Here is a 19,900-nt window from a genome sequence, read left to right as displayed (position 1 = left end):
TAGAGCAGGCCTTCCCTTTTTTTTTTTTTTTAGATAAATGTCTTCTTTTGTACTGTTGCTAGTATAAGGGTTTCTAAGAACTCACAGATGTGAAGGTAATTCAAAATAAATAAGAACACTTTGCGCATGGATTCTTCCTATGTGAAGTTACTGATATTTTGTCAATAGAGAGTAAGTATTCAATTGTCAACATAGAGTTTTTCCAAAAAACACTAAAAAGTCACGCCTTTTCTGAAGTAAGAGTAATACTCTGCTAGAATAAAAGAACTGATTACAACCTCAGAAAGCCTGACATGTCAGGTGTTGGCATCACAGAGAAGTGAAAGAATTCGGATGGCATTCTTTATCAGAGTTTGAGTCTGACTCTTAGATGCCAACTGTGCAAGAGGCCTCTGTGAATAGTCCTGATTTTTATCTTGTTTCCTTTTAAGTTTCTGTTTGTCAATGATGTCTTATAGTATCTGTTCACGGGCTCTGGATCCTGTTTGCTAGCACACTATGAGACTTACTACAATGCACCTGCCCCTTTGGCTTCAGAAGCCACATTAAAATGGGAAGTAGATGAAAAAGATGTCACAATAACTTACTAAAATTTCTGTCTGAATTACAATAAATCATAGCTGATACAGTTTTTTTGAGAGTTCTTATTATCCAGCATTAATTGAATAAGAAAAGGAGGAGGAGACTGCACTGGACAGTATGTGTAGGGTCTCTCCTGTGTGGAGGTTTGACAATCCTTCAGGGTTCCCCTTCACCCACCCCCATCAATCTCATTAAATTTTACTGATGTTTTTGTTTTTTTTAAAATGTCTGTTACCTGTTTTATTTTCCCCTGTGAAATATTTTGGTCTTTTATAGGGGATTAAGTAATAGTGCAAACAATGTTCTAATTGGCATAATCGATGTTTCAGGTTGACATTCCTTAATTGCACTGCCCAGCCCCAGACTGAACCCATGGACCCGTGGGCCTGGGGCTCCATGTGGTCTTGGACTTCAGTCCTTACATGAACAGAGCTGTGTGCAGACCTGTGTCTTCTTCTGTCCCTGCTGGTCCTGGCTGGTTTTTCTGGGCTGATCTTCAGGCCTGACTTGTCACCTTGCCTGTATTTAATGATTACCACACCTGCCCTGCTTGGGTCCCAGGACTGTGCCCTGACAGTGAGGGCACTGTCCTGCTTTCTTCTGGGCTCACACTCAGTGACCTTATCTTGTGGAACAGCCCCATTCTTGCTATATCTAACATGGCATACAATAACGTATCGAACAATTATGTCTTATTATTCCAGAAGAGTGTTTAATTACAAAGTAAGAGTGCTGTAGAAACACTCCCCTAACCCTCAAGTGTTGCACATTTGCTCACATTTTATAGATGGTATATAACTGTGATGGTTTCAGTATATGAGTCAAGGCTTTATGAAAAATTAACATGAATTTTCAGCATATGAACCTTCAGTTAGATGCCTGTAAGCTTCAAAACTTGTGTATTCCCCTATTTTTCCTGTGCCAATAGGAGTGTAGATAGACTCTCTTACTTGCTTCAAGCTGTGACACAAATGAAGCCTTCAGTTACCTGCCTAAGAACTGACCTGTTGATAACGGAGAGATATAAATTAGTTTCTTACACCAGTTATCTTCCTCTACATGTTTTTAAGGTGCTGAGGCAGAAAATATGAGAGTCCGGTCTTGGTTCCATCCCTTTGCATTATGATGGAGCCACTAATCTTATGCCGTGGGACATATGGTGGATGGTAATTGAAGCAAAACACAGACTGGTAAGGTAGCTTAATAGGGGCAACTATCATTTGGGCAGAGAGGGACAGAATTAGTTAAAAACTGTCCTCTAGAGCCTGATACTTGGAATAAGTAATTACTTTGACTTCTAAGCCAAATTTCATGAAGATTTTGATTTTCCTAGTCTTGGTTATATTTAAAAAATTGCACACTTTCTTCCCATGTTTGGTAGATGGATCAAAGTAGACATTGCTCAGCAACTTCTTACTGGGCCTCATGGCAGTAAGGGGATTTGAAAATTTTTCATGCTGGCACAGCAAATTCAGCATATTATTTGCAATTGGGTTTGAAATTACAGCCTTTTCACTTAGAGAGGAAATCTTTTAGCGTACAGAACCTGCTGAAGTAGTGGATATGAAATGGATCCTTCCTGTTGCAGAATTCCTTTGGAAATAAATAGTTAAATGTTTCTGCTGCACAGGCTCTGAGGCTCCTGAAAGAGGGCATCTCACAGTGTTTCTATCTGTATCCAACATGGGGAATTGAGGCCAGCTGTCCAATCTTTCTGTCATCAGTGCCATCATTCACATTCTGAGATGAAACAAAACTAGAACAACGAAGAACAAGTATAAAAGACTTGAACTGCATTTGAGACTTATGTCAAAAATGTTTCAGTCCTCGGGTAATTTGCTCAGTTCTGGCTCCCTTAGTATTCACTTCAAAGCTTCAGTGAAAATGAAAGGATAGAAAATGGCATTTAGGTTTGCAGATAGCTGTAGTCACATTCTTGTGACTTGATCTGGCCTTGTTGAAGAGTGTCTTCCCTTTAAAAGTTGGGAGCTGTCTATACATCATGAGGAAATGTCTTACATCAGAGCTAGTCAAGGATACAGCAGAACTACTATGTCATGGGATTATTTCTGTTTTCCTATGGTATGCCTCACTGCAAGGTAATATAAATCAGTAAATTAAGTTGGTTTACGTAAAAGTAGCAAATGGTCCGTAATTTTACTGATCAAATGAAGAGTTCGTGCACAAACTTAAAATCAACAAAAAATTATATAACTTGCAGGATGCATCAAATGAAGTTTCATGTGTCCTATGTCAGTAATGTCAGTTTGTACGGGCAATTTTTTTTCTAATATAGTGCAGCACTCTTCTAAGCCTGTAGTTAATTTTAAAAAGAGTAATTGAATTGCAGCATTCTGACATGATATCACAAATGTCAAATGCAGAAAAAGACAATCCAAAATCTACATTTCCGACTGACGGTGTGGTATAACTCTTATCAGCACCTTCACCTTGTTCAGTACAGAGTAGAAATCTTTGTTTCACCTCCTTGGTCTCATTTTCCATTTGTCTCTATTTCATAGTCAGCAAGAATAGGATACTTAGCTGATTCAATGCTACTTTGTTGTATGTAAGCTGGCTTACTTAGCTCCCTTGCATGGCTTTCTGGTACTGCCTCTAATAGCTGAATGCTACGAAGCATGTGTTGTGGGTGATCCAAATGATTTCTCTGGTCTTTTAAGTGGGAAAATTGTGGATGAATTTTCATTGAGATGACTAGAGAGATTTGTATGGCATAAGGGGGTCTTCCACACAAGTTTATAGTATTTGTGGTAAAGTTCACAGCTGATAGAATATCTGAACAAAATGTCATCTGTGTGAGAAACAGAGTTTTAAGCATGAGAAAGATATGTAATTGTCTTTAAATGTATATTTGTGTGTGTGGAGAGACAGAGGGAAAGAGACAAGCATTGTGATGTTATTGTGATTGGTGGTCTTTAACTGATGTAGATGAAATTTTACAAAAGTACCCAACCTGAGACAGGCACAGGTGGCATCTGCTCAAATGTTTTAAGGGGATGAAAAATGGCAAATATTATTTAATCTTTACTACATGTCACTGTTTGTCATAAATTTCTTGGGGAATGCCCAAAGCAGCAAATGGTGGCTAATCATTGGGTTGTATAAGGCAATGTGTAATATTTTTATAATCCTGTTTTGGTTTAAAAGCTCATTTCATACCCAGAATGGTTGTCCACACTCTATAAATTAGTTTAAAAGGGCTATAGAGAAAAGCTGAAGTACTGCCTAAAGCATCAGCAATACTTCACCTGATTTATCAGATCAAAAAATGGTCAATAATCTTACCTTAATTGGTAACTTGAGGTGTAAGGTGAGGAACAGGGCCTATCTTTAGTATACAGTTTGCACTGTACTTGGTACTGGGGTTGCTGAGTTTTGGTATTTAACACTACTATAAACTAAAGAGCTTATTTATTGTTTGATCAGTAGTGCTTACCATCAGAATTGCAGAATGGCTAGAAAACACTTGCTCAGGGAAGGCAGGAGAAGTTGACTCTAAGAGACAAAACATGCTAACTCCATGTTTATTTGTTTCAAGACTCCTAACTCTCAAATTCTGCCTGGCTTGCTAGTTCACAGTCAAAATGTTATACTCCTTTCCAGTTAATAATGATGTTCACGGCTTTTGCTAGGAGAAGTAGCAGTGGTGATGAAAGTTTCTGTTACTGTCATCTTTCTTGGATTTGTGAAGGGACTTACACATTTTCCCTTTAGCCCTGGCAATAGCTGTTTCAGCGATGAATGGTCTCACAACCTGTGAACTGTATCCAACACAGTATTCCTTCTTGACTCTTCCTGTAGTGTTAAACTGAAATACTTTTTAAAAAATCAGTCGGTTCTTTGTATGCTTATATCAGGTGGCAGATGTTGTACATGCTTTTTGAGTAATGTAATTTCCATGCTTCAGAGCAGCATAGAAGTCAATTACACTGCACTGTCTCTGAGTTCCAGCATTTAGTTGGTTGACAGAATATTATGACAGAACAACAAAAGCAGGGCTCCCATTTTTGTGCAGAGTCTGAAAAAAGTAGGACGTTGAGCAGCATGGGACATCACACCTTTCTTGAATCAAAACAAAGTTCTGGGCTATATGTCTGCTGATTATGGGGAAAGTCATTAAATTGTTGGTGACATTAGCTCCAAAGTTTCCCACTCTAGATAGGAGACATCCCTAGTGTCAGGAACTCCTTGTATTAGAGGTATTTAAATTGTTCCTTTTTGCTATTGACATAGGCCAAATCTGAGTATTGACTTTTTCCTCTGTCTGCAATTGCAGCTAGTGGAGTCTTTGGCTGTATTTTACTTTTTATATCCCGTGGCACTTAACCTGTATTTATTCTACATCAGTTTAGGCACAAAACTGAGTCCTGGAAGTCTGTCTGTCCTGGGTTCCCTTTTGCTATTCCATCATTAGACAAAGGTGTTGAGCTTTCCTCCCACCCCAAATGTCTCTAAGTCCCATTTTAATCAAGTGGAAATGGGCTCCCATGAAACAGCATCAGGAACACTGCATACCGAGTTTACTAGTTTAAAGGAAGCAGGGATTGCCAGCATGTTTTACATTTCACAGTGAAAAATCAAGTACAGAGACTTAATTTATTCAAATATCTATCTAACCTCTCTTTAATACGAGAGCACACATGTGCATATAAATGGATGTTTCACTGTAATAGGATGTAACAGTTTTTTTGCTAACCTTGCAACAATAATATTTTATTTAAGAAAAAATCTAAATGCCCCTTCTTATCAAGATAGATATTTGAGTGATGTGAGCCACAGGGACTCCTTGTCAAGGGGATCACTCAGTTAGCATTTGTACAACAACCTGCATCCATCACTTTGAACTGAATGCAAAATGAAACTGTCTCACCCTTGGACTGAGGTAGACAGTTTTTGCTCTTTTACCATCCCTAAGACAAATTAGGAATGTAGGAAACCTTTCACTCAGAACAAAACGATGGTTATAGCAGGTAACAGGACCTCACATTAATGAGTGCTTTCAAAGAAAAGGCCTCGACCTCTGCCCTTTGTCTGGCCTACTGGTAGGTACGTTTTTTTTCCTGGTTTCTTTCAGTGTCAGGGCATTCTCTTTCTGTGTAATACACTCTCTTGGAAAATGTTTCTCTTTTCAGGCAGTCCTTCTGCATTGATCAAAACCCATCCAGAAAGGCACTGCAGAAATCTGAACTTATAATGATGTTCTTTTATATTTTCTTACAATGAACAATGGCTCTCTCAATACTAATGGCAACAGTATGTAGATAGAGGCAACAGTGCAAAGAGTTGGGGGTAAATAACCTTTATTTGTAAGACTTGCTGTTTCATGTCCTGGAAAAAAAATAAATCCTGTCTTCTGCAGCCAAATCTTTACTACCTCTTGTTGAAAACATTCAAGGCCTTCGCAAACTAATGCTGAGATGAGGAAAGATAAACGTGGATTAACATTTTTCTTCTTTTTGGAAGAAAACATTAGTGACAATTAGATGGCAAAAGATCTTACTTCTCCATCCCTCGTGAATAAGAAGAAAGAGCAAATATTCTGTTTGATATCCTTTTTTCAGTTTGCTGGCCTTGAACTTTAAATCAATTATCCCCCAAAAATCAGGCTCCAAAGTAAATGAGTGGAACTGAACGTGGCTCCACTGAATAAAAGACTCCCTCTGCTGTCTGAAATAGAGATCACCAGATGAAACAGAATGCTTGTTTCCAAAAGGGGCACAAAACATAAAGCAAGTATGTCACTGCTTTGTCGGTCTGGTCAGTTTTTTCTCATCTTCAATGTCTGTTGGTTTTTGTTGTGTTTGTTCTTTTTTTTTTAAGTGAATACATTTAAAAGCTTAGGAATGCGGAGAGTGAAGGAAAATTTGTTATACAAATGATGTAATGACATCTTTTATCAAATATCTAGAAATAATACTCTAATAAGTATCCATTTTTTACCTAATGTTCTTGAATACTAGACTAGCTGATGCTTAGCTCCAGTTGAATTCAGTTGATACTCACTGAGAAAGGAAGACACTTCAGTTTCATAGAGAAAAGAACATCTTACTAGGAAGACAAAGAAGCATTGCTAGTGATTTCATTGGGGAGTAAAACAAATGCAACAACTCAGGGATACAACCAGAAAATAGGCTGCTGCAAGACGTTGTGGCAAATTTTGAGTTTCAGAAAGGAACTGTGAATCTAGCCTTGGAGTGAAACTCCCAAACATCCTTCACTGGCATTATGTTTAAATTCTGTTGTTTCTGTGTATTAGGTACTTTTTCTACATTAGAAGCTATGACAGGTATGCTTGGACAGTTTACTCATGGAATAACAAACATGACAAATCAATTCTGCCTTTATTCTGCCTTAGTTGAATAGTAAAATGATATTTGGCTCTAATATTTTTGTTGTCTCAGTGCTCTGCCTTTTAAGAGCTACAAAAAGGCAGCTCTTGAAATGCATAATAGATTTTAGACAGTTTTACTAATTGTTTGCTGCAGTTGATATATTACTAATGTACTCCACAGTGAAAGTAAAGGCAGGGGTGGAGCTTTAAGCAACTGATAGTACTGGCAATTTAAGCCTTCTGAAGCTGTTCATTAGGTTCAAGTGTCACAGTGGAATATGAGACCAAAATGAGCAGGAGGGGAGGAAACATATGGGAGGCTTGCACAAATTGAAAAACACGGATGGAATTGTTCAAGAAAATCAGCTGATGCAGCTATTCTGGCAGGAAGGTCTACTTCAGAAAGAGGGAGCCAGCTAAATGATGAGAATTTCTTGGTGATTCTGATATTGTGCCTCTCCTCAGAAGATCAAGTGTTCCACACAGAAAATTTCTTGACTCCTTATTGTAAGCAAACCTGGTCTTGAGCTGGGAAATTTCACTGAATTTAGTTATTACTAATTAATGTAAAATTTAATTACTAAGTTGGGTATTGAAAATAAAGTAAATGTAAACACTTAAGTTATTCCTTTCCTCCCCCTTTCCGAACTCAATTTCAAACACCTCTCCTTCATCTTCATAGTCTCAACTCTCTGTGTTTTTGGAGCACATAACAGTCTGTCCCAATCTGTTTGGTAAGGTGATGGACAGTGCAGGAGGCTGAGGTCAGTGTGTAAGGATTTCTTTCTGCTGCTTCTTGCTTCTTTAACATTTTCATCTGCATTGCCTATGGGCAGCAGTCCCTGGAGGATGTCTCTGCTCTGGTATATATTGCCCATGGGCTGTCATTTCTCAGAGACTTCCTTCCTTCTGCATGGAGCAGCTTCTTCCAAGAGCATGTCTCCAGGTGCATCCCCCAAAATGTCTCCTTCTACATGTCTTTTGTTTCTCTGTTTTTTTTTTCATTTTTTTTTTCTTGCCTCCTCTGTTTTTACAATTCTCTAAACCCTTTTCTTCATTTGCCTTCCTTGTGTCCTCTCCTTCTGCTCTTACATGTCTCCTGCCCCTTGTGGCTGTGACTTTCTTAAATATATTTGAGCAAAGGCACCATGTGCTCCCCAACTGGTATAAGTTCTGGTGAACAATAGGTTGTTGTTTAAGAGCTGTTTCAGAGCTGCCTGGAGAAGGTGAGACCAGCACAGGGTTAGGCATGGCCTCCTCCCATAAAGGGCACCCTGCAGAATCCTGCTGTCTAAACACTGCTGGGTATGCCCAGCAGACTCCTTGGTCAGGATTTTCTGACAAGATTTTGTGTACTACTAATAAAACATACCATTGTGGTATCTTTTATGCTTTTATGTAGAAGTAACTGTCTTCAGATCTGGTAGCTTGTGGTGTTATCTGATATAGTAAAACATCTTCAGAAACTGCCTTGCACAGCAATTCATTTTTTATTAATTATAGGAAGCAAGCATATTTTGGCTATTTTGAACTTCCACAGTTTGCACCTTTGCATTCCATTTTCCTGCAAGCAAAAGAAATACAGACTTACTCTAAAGCTAAGATTTGGATGTGATTCTGGAAATAGTATAAAATAATCCTAATTATGGGAACAGTATTTTGAAATATGGTGATAGCCAACAAAATTTGAAACAGTTCTTGCCTTCTGACTGACTCAATTCCAGACAAAACAGTTCTGATCAAAACTGATTTTAAGACTCTTTCCTTCCCCCTCCATTCCGCTCCCTCCCATCTCTTCCCCAACTGCTTGCCTCCCTTTCCCCCTTGCCAATGCACTATGGAAAATGACTTTCTGGTCATTTGTGGGTTAAGCCCTGAATGGACATGTTGTCCTCAAAATTACTCAGACACTCCTAAGTGGTCTTTTAGGAACCCTATCTGCATACTCACCCCTCTCTTCTCTGGGAAATTGAAGTCCCTTCTCATCCCATTTTCTTCTCCTGCTCTATTACTTTTTGTTGCTGTTGTTCCTTCTGCTGTTCCTTCTGCAGATCTTGCTGCCAATACTCCTACTCTTTCCGCCAGCTACCTATTTCTTTTGTGCTTATATTCAGAAGAATTAAAATGACTGCATATATATGTAGTGTGTGATCTTGTTTATAATCATGGATTTGAAATGTACAAGCATTTCACCCCTTTCAACACAAATTTGATTGTCTTCAGGAGTTTGTTTTGGCTTCTATGTTTGTATTTTTATGAAATATGATTTAGGAAAAAAACCCCAAATTAAGAAGGCCCTTCCAACTGGAACCATGTTCAGATAGGCTCTTGTTCAGGTTCTCTATATCTGCAAAGTTCTGCATTTGTATGGGGAAAAAAAAATCTGAAAGCAGGAGGAAGACATGGACCAATGCTAAGGTGTAGCGTCCATGTGGACGCTGCCTTTATATAATAAAGAAATCACGGCACGCTCTCTGTGAGGTGGTAAACAAAGAGATTTATTTAAACAATGCGCGCCTTTTTATACCTTGATCCCACATGACTCTTAACCAATAGGAGGGTCTGGCTCTGTGCATGTCCCCTAGCTTCGGTGCCTACCTGTTGCACCTCGGGACATGTTCCCTACATCTCCCCCTTCCTAATTGTATAAGAAGGTCACGAGAACATTACAAAGGCAACAGTGCAAACAATTAGAACAGTACATTATAAACTACCAAGGCTTGCAATGATCCAGCATACTGCTTGCCTTGGCCTCTCATAGTCCTATTGTGAACCTTTTAAAACTTTCTTATATTCCTATAGGGTAGTGCAACTTGGAGAAATAACTTTATTAACCTATAGGCCTTGGCCTAACCGTGCAAACTTATAAGCTTTATTAACCTGAGGGTTTTAAATAACTGGGGAGTACAACTTTATTAAGAAACAGGCTAAGCTTAGCAAAACTAAATTCTCTTAAATGACCCTGTGGCGGAGGTATTGTTATTTGTGAGGTGTTTAGTGTTTCAATATTTGTCCAGACATACAACACTCATGTTCATTCATACTCTCATTCGCTTTGATGGCCATCATCTCACGCATCATACACACACATTCATGGGTTTTTATAAACTGTTTTTTGCCACACTGGTCGTCCTTAAAGTAAACCTTAAACATAAACATAACCTTCTTATAACTTCTGCATCATTCTGGTTCTTGCTGATGTGATTTTGTACCTTGTGGGGTGCAACAGACCTGGAAGGGGTTTATTTTAACTCTTTTCTTCAGACTCACCAGCGTAGCCTCTATCCCAAATCAGATTTAGTGGTTCCGTCCACTGCCCAGATACCAAATCCTTTACCATGACCGATGTTTTGGGAGAGGTTTGTATTACCTTTCATACTCACATGTTTCCAGCTTGTCACAATTTGAAAATTAATACATACATGGTTTTTCACAGATATTCCTTTAGCTATACAGATTCTCTCCCCCCTTTTTTGTTTAGTTGACACTGTTTTGTTGTGTTGTGTGCTCTTTGTGTAATTGCCTGTGTAATGAGTGAGTGTGGAATACTTGTGACATAAGAATTTTCCTATTTGATAGGAGATATAGCTGCTTTACTGTGAATATTATGGACCAAGAGTTGCTGGGCAACTAAGCCAAAGTGTCTCACACTTTTGGCCTTTTCTGCAGTGGGTGTTGTGTAGGTTACGTGGTGCTGGTATATACCTACTGTTACATGTACATATTATAATATGTCCATTTCAGAGATGTGTGTGATATCTGTTTGCTCAATCTCATTTGCAATTAACCCTGTGGGGTTATTGCATTCTGAGATGGCATTGTTGTGATTTTTTTGACAGTTTGGGCGTGACATGATGAAGTCTTGAGCTAATTGAATGTTATTTGAATTGTCTGTTTAAGGATCTTGCGTTCTGATGGAAAAATGAACTAGGCAATTTTGCTTGCTTCAAGACCTTAGATATGATGTTAAATGTTGTTATTTTGCCAGTCACTTAGTTCTTTATCAGTTGTTGGCCCTTACCTGTCATTGTGTTACTTTGTATGCATGTGTATGAAAATCCAAACTTTCTGTAATTCACAAGAAACCAAACAGAACGCATTTCAATTAACAAGTAAGCACTAGGATATCTCAAATAAACAAACCTTCAAGATGGGGCATCAACTTGCAACATAACAGAAATCAGTTATAACATTCAAAGATCGCTTAATAAACTTTCCCAAGACAATACAGACGAGGTCATTTCCAGAACCTGCACAGCTGTGGTTCATGGTCTGCGTCTGTCCTTCCCTTGTTTTGTAGCAGGATTTTACCTGAGTTATTACAGCCTTTTATGCTGTTCCCAGATGCAGGTGTGAAGGCCCTGGAGCCTTTCACTGGTCCGTGTTTGCATCTGGTCGTGGCTTTTGAAGGTAGGTTAGTTGTCTTTGCCCACAACCTGTGTTTTGAGAGATGCATTAGAGTTTTACCATGAAAGCTTGCTAAGGCAGCTCGGAACCTTGCATCCTCAGCTGGCATCCTATCCAAATTGTCCTTCATAGCTGGCAAGTCGATGGTGGTAAAGGCAGGGTCCCCTCCTTTCAGTTCTGCAGTCTTTCTCTGCCTTGAATGACAAGCTTTGCATACATCTCATTAACAGTCCACACAGTGTTAGATGGTACATGGGGCAAAACTAGCCACTTTAGAAGTTGCAGTGGGTCTTTTTCAGTCTGATCCCATGGTAACAAGGCTGCTAATAGTTGACACCTGCTGGGAATGAGGGTCAGGCAGATCTGTAGTTCAGGATTTCTCCTTCTGCCTATCCCTCTCTCTATTGCCTTGGTACTAATGTCTAACACTCTTTTGGCTTCCGGTATCAGTAGCCTGTTAGACATTGGACTGGAGTCTCCCTTTGGCAGCTGAAGCAGAGGGTGTAGCTCCTCTGTGGTCAAGCCTAAAATAGGCCTTAACCGGTTTGTGGCCCCTTAAAGCTTTTGCAACTCGTGTAAATATAAAGTGTTTTTTAACTTGAGCTGCAGCAGTTATGGAGAATCCTTTTGCTGCGTGAATTCTTGTCCAAGGAAAGTCCAGGGTAACGGTTGCTGCATTTTCTCTGCTGCAAGCTGTAACCCTACATCTTGGACATTTTGGATTAGAGCAGTAAAAGGCAGTTCATTTCCTGTGGCCATGCTCATTGGTATGCTACCTGTATAGGGGTGTATCGTGGTTGTCTGATATCTTGCTTGGCTATTTGCATCCCCTGAGGACAGACAGCCCAGCAATATACTTGCACGGGCCATGCACAAGGCCATGATGGGACAGGCAAGCCTTGGAACATCCTCAGGGTGTAGGAAGGTGGTAGAGGAACAAGTCTTTAAATCAGTTACCAATAGCGGCCAACTCGTTGGGAGCACATTGGGTGAAGGCAGTCCATGCTGCTGTGCTCCTACATGCTTTATGACTGCGCTTACTGCTCTAGTGTCTGGCAGCATTCTCCATCTGTCACCTTTCTTGGGTGTGCAGTATATAAGGGCATTGTCTAGGCTGTTTGTTGTCACTTTGGGGCCTGCTTCGAGCTGTTTCCTTTCTGGCACATGAAAGCCTGTGGCACAGAAGGCAGCAAGCAGGACGGCAACAAGCAGGGCGATGCTGGCAGCAACGCACTTGTTTCGCCCTCGGCACCCTGGGTGTAACTCAGCCCATTCCTTGCCATTAGAGTATTTTGGGACATTGCTGCAAAGGGGTCTCCAGATATAATCTCCTTGGAAGTGGTCAGTGCTACTGCATCTGACACCACTTGCTCTGAGTCTGGCCTCTTTTCGTATTCCTAGCTGGGCTTCTAGGGCCGCAGCTAGAGAGGCAGACTGGTGCTCCTCAGAGCCAAATCCTCGGTAAGGTTGAACCAGCTCAGCGGTGCTGTGTTCAACCCCTCCAGAGGGGATTTGCAAAGCCTTTTCACAGCTTGGGTTCACCTTATCAGAAGCCAACTGCTTATACAGCATCTCTCTGGCCTCATTGTATTCAATTTGCCTATGCAAAGCAGTCCGCAGCCGGTTTAAATGTTGTGAGTTTTGCTCAGCACAACTGTGTAACACTCTTGTGCTGGGCAGGTTGCTGTTTTTGTCTGTGGTGAGAAGCCTTCTCATGGCTCTCAGCGCCTGTTTGATTGTTACTTTGTATTTTTCTCGGGAGTGATTCAATTGGGCACCTGCTGTGCTGTGTCTCCCTTCTCCAGTCAATGGATTTACTGTTATACCAGTTGGGGTGTTTGATGTGTTATTGGCACCATTCTCCCGAAAGTCAGATAAGCAGTGCACATGTTCTGTGTCATGTGAGGTGGGAAAATGGATGGAATTCGATGCCCTCGGGTACCCGCAGGCATCATTTAGGGATATGCCACTATCTCTTACCAAATGCCTCAGCCTTTGAATAGCTCCGTGCAGGGGCTCAGGTTGAGGGGCGTGGCTTTGGCTAAATTCATTTGAGTATGCCTGATTATCCTTCAGGCCACCCAGTCGAATTGCCTTACCCCTGTTTTCCCACCTGTTATCCGACTTTTCCCTGTTTGCCTCCCTGCTACTTCCCGACGGAACTACTGAGAATCCCTCCTCCTCCTCCCCCCTTCCCCCCCTCCCCGTGGCTGCGGTAGCCTCGGTTGCCGGTGGGGGGGTGTGGGCGGGTGTCGGAGGCGGCGAGGGGGCGGGGCTACCTCCCCCCTCGCGCCTATGGGTGGGGCGGGGCGGCTCAGGGACCGGAAGTGACAGTTCAGTACCCGGGCATTTTAATGGGCAAGATGGCGGCGCCCATGAGGTACCACGTGGGCGGCGGTCATCCGCGGGACGGGGGGGCGATTCTGCTGGCTTGCCCCCCCGGTCGCCGTGACGGAGCCCTCTGCGATGGTCCCATGAGTGGGGATCTCGCATTTTAGGCTCCGTCCCTTCCCATCGGCCCGTGTGCCTTTGGCCCTGGGCTTCTGACTCAGTGCTCAATTCACAAACATCTCCCATTCCCCCCCCCGCCAGACTTTGGGCGTTTGTGTCCCTACGCCTAAAAGTTGGGCGGCTGCTGAGGGCAGTGTTATTGGGGGGTGCTTACGGGTGTTATGCTCTTGTGTTGTCCTTTCGTGGGCTGTGTGTGGTGAATCTGTGTCTTTTGAATTTGCGGTGAGGAAAAAGTTCTTCAGTTTACCTTTTCGCGGCGGTTTGGATGCGCGCGGGCAGAAGTTCTTTGTGTAGTTAGTGGCTGGCTACTCCCGGTTCTGGTCGGCTGGTTTCCCGGCTCAGCGGCGGCGGGGCTTCTCCTCGTCGCTGGCGGCTCGGGCTGCTGCGGCTGCGGCGGCGGCTGGCGCGGGGTCCTCTCGCGGCTCGGGCGGGCTCGGGACTCGGCTCGGGCGGCGACGGTCCTTCTCGGCGCAGCGGCGGCGGCGGGGAAGCGGTGGCAAAAGCGGCAACAGGTTCTCTGTGGGTTCGCGGCGGCTTTCGGCGGTTTTTACCGAATTTAAGGGTCGGCGCAGTCCTTACAGACGGCCGGGGGTCGGTGGGGAGCGGCTCCGGGTGTCCCGCGGTTCGCTAGGCGCCGCGGGGGGGTTTTTCCTCTACGCTGAGGCTTCACGCGGTGGCTACAGGCATGCGTGGGTCGGCAGAAGGTGGTGGCGGGGGCTCGCTAGGCGAGGTGGGTCTGGGGGCTGCGGGCGTTCGGTGTGCCTTCCCCTGTCCCGCGCGGTTTCTGGGCGGGGGGCGGGGCCGGAGGAAGGGGCAGCGAACGCTTGCAGGGGCGGCGGGCGGCGTGGAGCTGGGGGCTTTCTGCTAGGCAGACGGCCAATGCGGGGGTCCGGGCGGGGTGGCTGGGGTGGTACGGGCAGCGGCACGCCGGGCCGCGTGGCTGTTTCACCTGCGGCGGCGGCGGTGGCGCGGCAGGGGTTTCCCCGTGATTTCGGTGCGGCTCGCGGCTCGGGGTTCCGGGCTGCGGTCACGCTGCCGGTCGGGGAGCAGTCCTAGCCGCGCAGGCTGCCTTTCAGCTCACTCACCGCTGCGATGTTGTTTCGGTCCTCTCCGCTTTCTCCGGTGTCCGCCCGCTCCGATTTCTCGGCGATTTCTTCTTTCTTCTTTCTTCCCGTTTTTTGTGCACTAACCTATCTTTTTTGAGCTCACTAATTTCGTTCCTTGGACTCCCCCAAGGCAACGTTTACAGACGTCTATGTTTTTTTCGGTAAAGGACTCCCACTTTATAAAACTAAAATGATAACCGGAAATCCACCGATAGTACCTGGTACAGGTTTAAAATATCTGATCTAATGTAGATTTGGTCCCACTGGGGCGCCAGATGTAGCGTCCACGTGGACGCTGCCTTTATATAATAAAGAAATCACGGCACGCTCTCTGTGAGGTGGTAAACAAAGAGATTTATTTAAACAATGCGCGCCTTTTTATACCTTGATCCCACGTGACTCTTAACCAATAGGAGGGTCTGGCTCTGCGCATGTCCCCTAGCTTCGGTGCCTACCTGTTGCACCTCGGGACATGTTCCCTACACTAAGGGAAAGGGACTTCTGAGCTGAGATGAACTACCAACTTCACACAGATATATTTAGCATTTTTAATGCAAGACAGACTAGTGGAATTGCTAAATCAACAATTATGGTTATATAGATTTAGCATAAGCATATTTAGCAAATTGACGACTTAATATTTAGCAGGCCATAAAGTAAACAATGTGATAACATTGCAGTTATGACAGCTACAGAGCAAGAACAAAGTAAGCAGCTATCTCCGGGTCCATTTTGGAACTGACTCACTAGGAGCACTGAACAGTCATGGCGATCCAAGAGGATTAGAAGGTGCCTCAAAGACTAAGAGGTGAGATCAGTAGAAGAGGACCAACATTGAAGACCTCATTGATGACTGAATTTGAGCATCAGCTGCTATTGAGGCACACATAGTTTTCATGGCTGTCTCACCACACCAGGTGGACTGTCTCTGCAATCTCATACCGTGAGCACGAACTCCAAAGACCAGCAGGAGTCCTGCCTCTTTTGTTTTGTCTCAAATTAAGTGAGTCAATTTCAGGTAAATTAGTTTCCCAGGACAAAGTTATGTAGGATGTAATAATGAAAACTGATGTTCACTTTAGCCTTGAGTCATCCAATTGAATAATAACCCATAAGCATAATACTGGATGATGAATTCATGTTTACAGAGAAAGCTGACTTTCCATTATTCTAATCTTTCAACCTTTTTTTATCTGCAAAATAAGAAGGCTAAATGATAATACAAATGTGAATGCTATGATCTTCTCCATTATATTTGTTAATAATATTTTTTGTTGTCAGAGCAAAACAACATAGCGTAATAATTGCTTTGATTTTCCTCTGATTTTTTTCCTGTACATCTTTAATGATGTTTTTCTTTCCATAGATATTTGCTATCATTTCTCCTTTATGCTTTTGCTAAGTTAGTTTTGCTTTCAGAAAAACATTTGACCATGAACCAATGCAAGAATCATAAGCTGACAAAGGCAGTTTATTTTTATCTTCCTCCACCTGCCCTGCTATTGAGAAATTTCATGGACTATAGAAATTTTTTTCTGATGATTTGTAGATTTCTGACTTAACACACAGTTTTCCAGATTCTTACTTTCTGCATTGAGAGGAAAGAGCAGAGCATGAAGTTCCTTCCATTAAAAAAAATGAAAAAAAAATCTGTAAAGAAAATATCATAACCGGACTTGTGCTATGAATCAGAATGCAGATGTAAATATTCTTCAGATTACATGTGTGTTTGACTTGAAGATTTTAAAATCAGCCTATTTCATATTAAATTATCTTTTCCTTGGAGCTGTATTTATACACATCCACATACCTGCCTGTAGGCATTGTATGAGTTTCACATGCAAAATGTAAATCTGTGGAATCCATCAGACTATCCCACTAGCTGTGACTTTTCTGAGTGGCCATTACTGCAACAGGATCTGTTTTGCTTTGCAGCTTATATTAATCCCTGATCTGGGAAGAAGCAAAGTCAAAATATAATTTTATTCAGAAGCGGTTGATAACTGTCAGAGGGGTTCAATAGCTGCTGTTGCCAGTTGCTGATGCCAGTCTTGGCATCAAGTACAGGTTCTTAAGGAATAAGGCAAATAAATTTGTGCCTCCTAAGACTCTTAGCATTTCTGACTAAACAGGTCCTTCTATAGTTATGCAGACTGAGGAGTTTGTGACTGAGACTCCTTTGAAATGTCTTTAACATTTTGGGAAAGGACACAGCTTGAGTAGCATTTTCCTGTAAAGTGTGATAACCTTGGAAAATTTTGCTTAAGTTTACAAAATAAACTTTGTTCATATCCAAAAGTCAAGTCACCAGATTTTAAGGATCTGTTGTTGGCAGTGTGATTAGGTATTAAAGCTATAGATTTTAAGTGTGTGTCACTAAAGCTTAGCTTTTTTTCCCTTGCTTTTGCATGCTTTGGAACAAAATGTGAATCTGACAGAGTCTCATGTGACCATTGGATCAACTAGCTTCCCATTGCCCTTATGCTTGTATTTGAAGGAATCAGGTTTCTCATTCATGAGAAGAAAAAAATCCCTTCAGGTGGCCGCTTTTAATTAAAACATCCTTTTTTTTCCTATACAGACACAAATGATAGAGAAAAATGTAGCTATGGTTAGTAAATGCCATTTCCACAACACCTTAAGGATGACTTACTGACTAAAGTAATAAGGTTGTTTTTGTGTTTGGAACTATATTTTTCTTCCTAAAAATATTTGTACTGTCTTTATGGACTGTGATTGTGTTAGGTGAAAGACCAAGATGAACAGTGTCTAAATTTTGCAGTTTCCTTTATGAAAATAAGTCTGAAAAACTTTCATTCTGGTTATAGTTTTAAAACCCTAACAGATTGCAGTTCTTCTAATGTTCTCATCTGGATTGACCTTACACAGAGATACATGACCTGATGCTACTAATGGGAATTATTCTGTAAGTGTAGTTAGTTCCAAGAAAGTCTACATAATGAAAAACTTTCATCTAAAATCTAAAAGATATTTTCTGTAAGTACTTTAGAAAACTTTCCAAAATTGCAGTCGCTCCTTCCTCTCTCACAGTCACTCCTTCCTTGCTCGTAGCCGCTCCTTCATCCGTTGCTGCTGCTCCTTTGTCCATTGCTGCCGCTCCTTCGTCTGCTACTTCCTGTGTGGATTGGATAGGTTCTTCTGCTCCTTCTTCTTCTTCTCCTCTTTCTTCTTCTTCTTCTGTGCGTTCCGGTTGCGGAGATGGGTCTATAAGTTCTACGATCTCCCTTACCCACATCTTCTTCTTCTTAATAGGGGCAACAATGACTTTCCGTTTTTTTGCTTGAGTCCCAGTTCTAGTGGACTTAGTAGAAATGGCATTGACTTTAGTTGTGTTTGGATCCCGACTTCTGTGGACCAAATAGGGACATCACTGATTTCAGGTGGCGTGGTTTGGGTTTCTGTGTTGACCTTAACCTTTTGAAAGTGGTCTACGGCAGCTCAATAAACATTAGCCAGGCACCAGCACAAAGCGGAGAATCACATATTCGGATCTTTGTAGGAAAAGCACCCTTCTGTTAAACAGCAGGCCATCTCACCAGAATCAAACATCTGTTCCGATATGAACACTTAATTAATGGGAGGTGACACATGTCCTTCTGATTTACTGAAATCTACCCAAGCTCCATGCCACCCGGGGACTGGCCTGTCCGCAGCCCTTTCCAAAGTTCCAGCGAGTCCCTTTGAGGTACGATCTTTCCTACAACAGGGAAAGCAATACAACACCATTCTTCCAATTTTAAGTAGCACTTCCATTACCTTCATCAATAACAGTATTGTTGCAACACAATTTAGATAATAATTGGAGCCAATCGTAACCATGGGGATCTCCTTTACCAGGCCTTTGATGTTAGAAGTTCAGGAAAGAAAAGTATTGGCAGCATTCATCCTCTGGGCGTGGACGTTTTCCTATGGGATAGCCCAAAAGAGGTATAAAGATGGTTAGAATTACAAGAAAAATTAATGAAATGGCCATTGTTGTTGTTATTCTTTCTTCTTGTTCTTAAAACAACCCTTTGTTTATATAAACAAAGTTTTCTTGGCTGTTTTCCCAGACTCTAGCAGTGTTCTGGACCTGTTCCCAAAACAGTAGATTGGTTTGCAAAATAACACCGAGCTTGGCTGTCTTCCCGGACAATGTTTATCAAAACAAAACCAGAATAACCAAAATATTCCACTTCTGACACCAAAAAAGTTGTGCAAGTTTGGAGCTGGCTTCCTGCCAAATTTCCCAACACTCGACAACAGAGCCTTGCTTCCCAGAGAGGGGAGAAAAAAACCCCAACCAAACAGCCAAAGCTATAGCAAAGATATATTTTACATATAAAACAGATATATACATTGAGAATATTATACATATCTATAACCCCAGAAACCCTAAATAGCTTCCCTAAGGGAAGAGAGGAAGGGAGAAGGGAAAAAGGACAAAATGAGACGAAAAGGGACAAAAAGAAAACAGGTCTACACGATCTAAAAACCCAGTAACCAGCAAACTGAAGAACTGGCAAAATCTCACCACTTCCCTTGAGAGAAGCAGGACAGCTGGACGCGGCCCAGCACTCTGCCCTCACATGTGGCAGACAACAGCAGTCACCGTAGGCCTCAGCTCCAGATAAGCAAGACCGAGGCTGGGACCCACCATTCTCGAACCTTGCTGGAAAGGAAGAGAGTGAGCTCTCTTATCTATGCCTTATTTATACCCCAAGTTACGTAAAGGAATAGCATGGAATACTTCCTTTGTCACTTTTCTAGTTCCTTCCTGGTTACAAGCTGGTCTCCAGGAAGGCCTAGACTGAAACCATCACAAAAATGAAGTGTAAAATATTTTTTACTACAAAGCAATCAGTGTTCAGCTTTGAATTTTCAATAATACTATTAAGAAGAGAGTTAAAAAAAAAAAACAGATGTAAAGAGAATATGAAAT

This window comes from Neopelma chrysocephalum, unplaced genomic scaffold, assembly GCF_003984885.1.
Source record: "Neopelma chrysocephalum unplaced genomic scaffold, ASM398488v2 Primary Assembly neopelma1_42, whole genome shotgun sequence".
NCBI lineage: Eukaryota > Metazoa > Chordata > Aves > Passeriformes > Pipridae > Neopelma > Neopelma chrysocephalum.
This window is presented reverse-complemented; position numbering follows the sequence as displayed.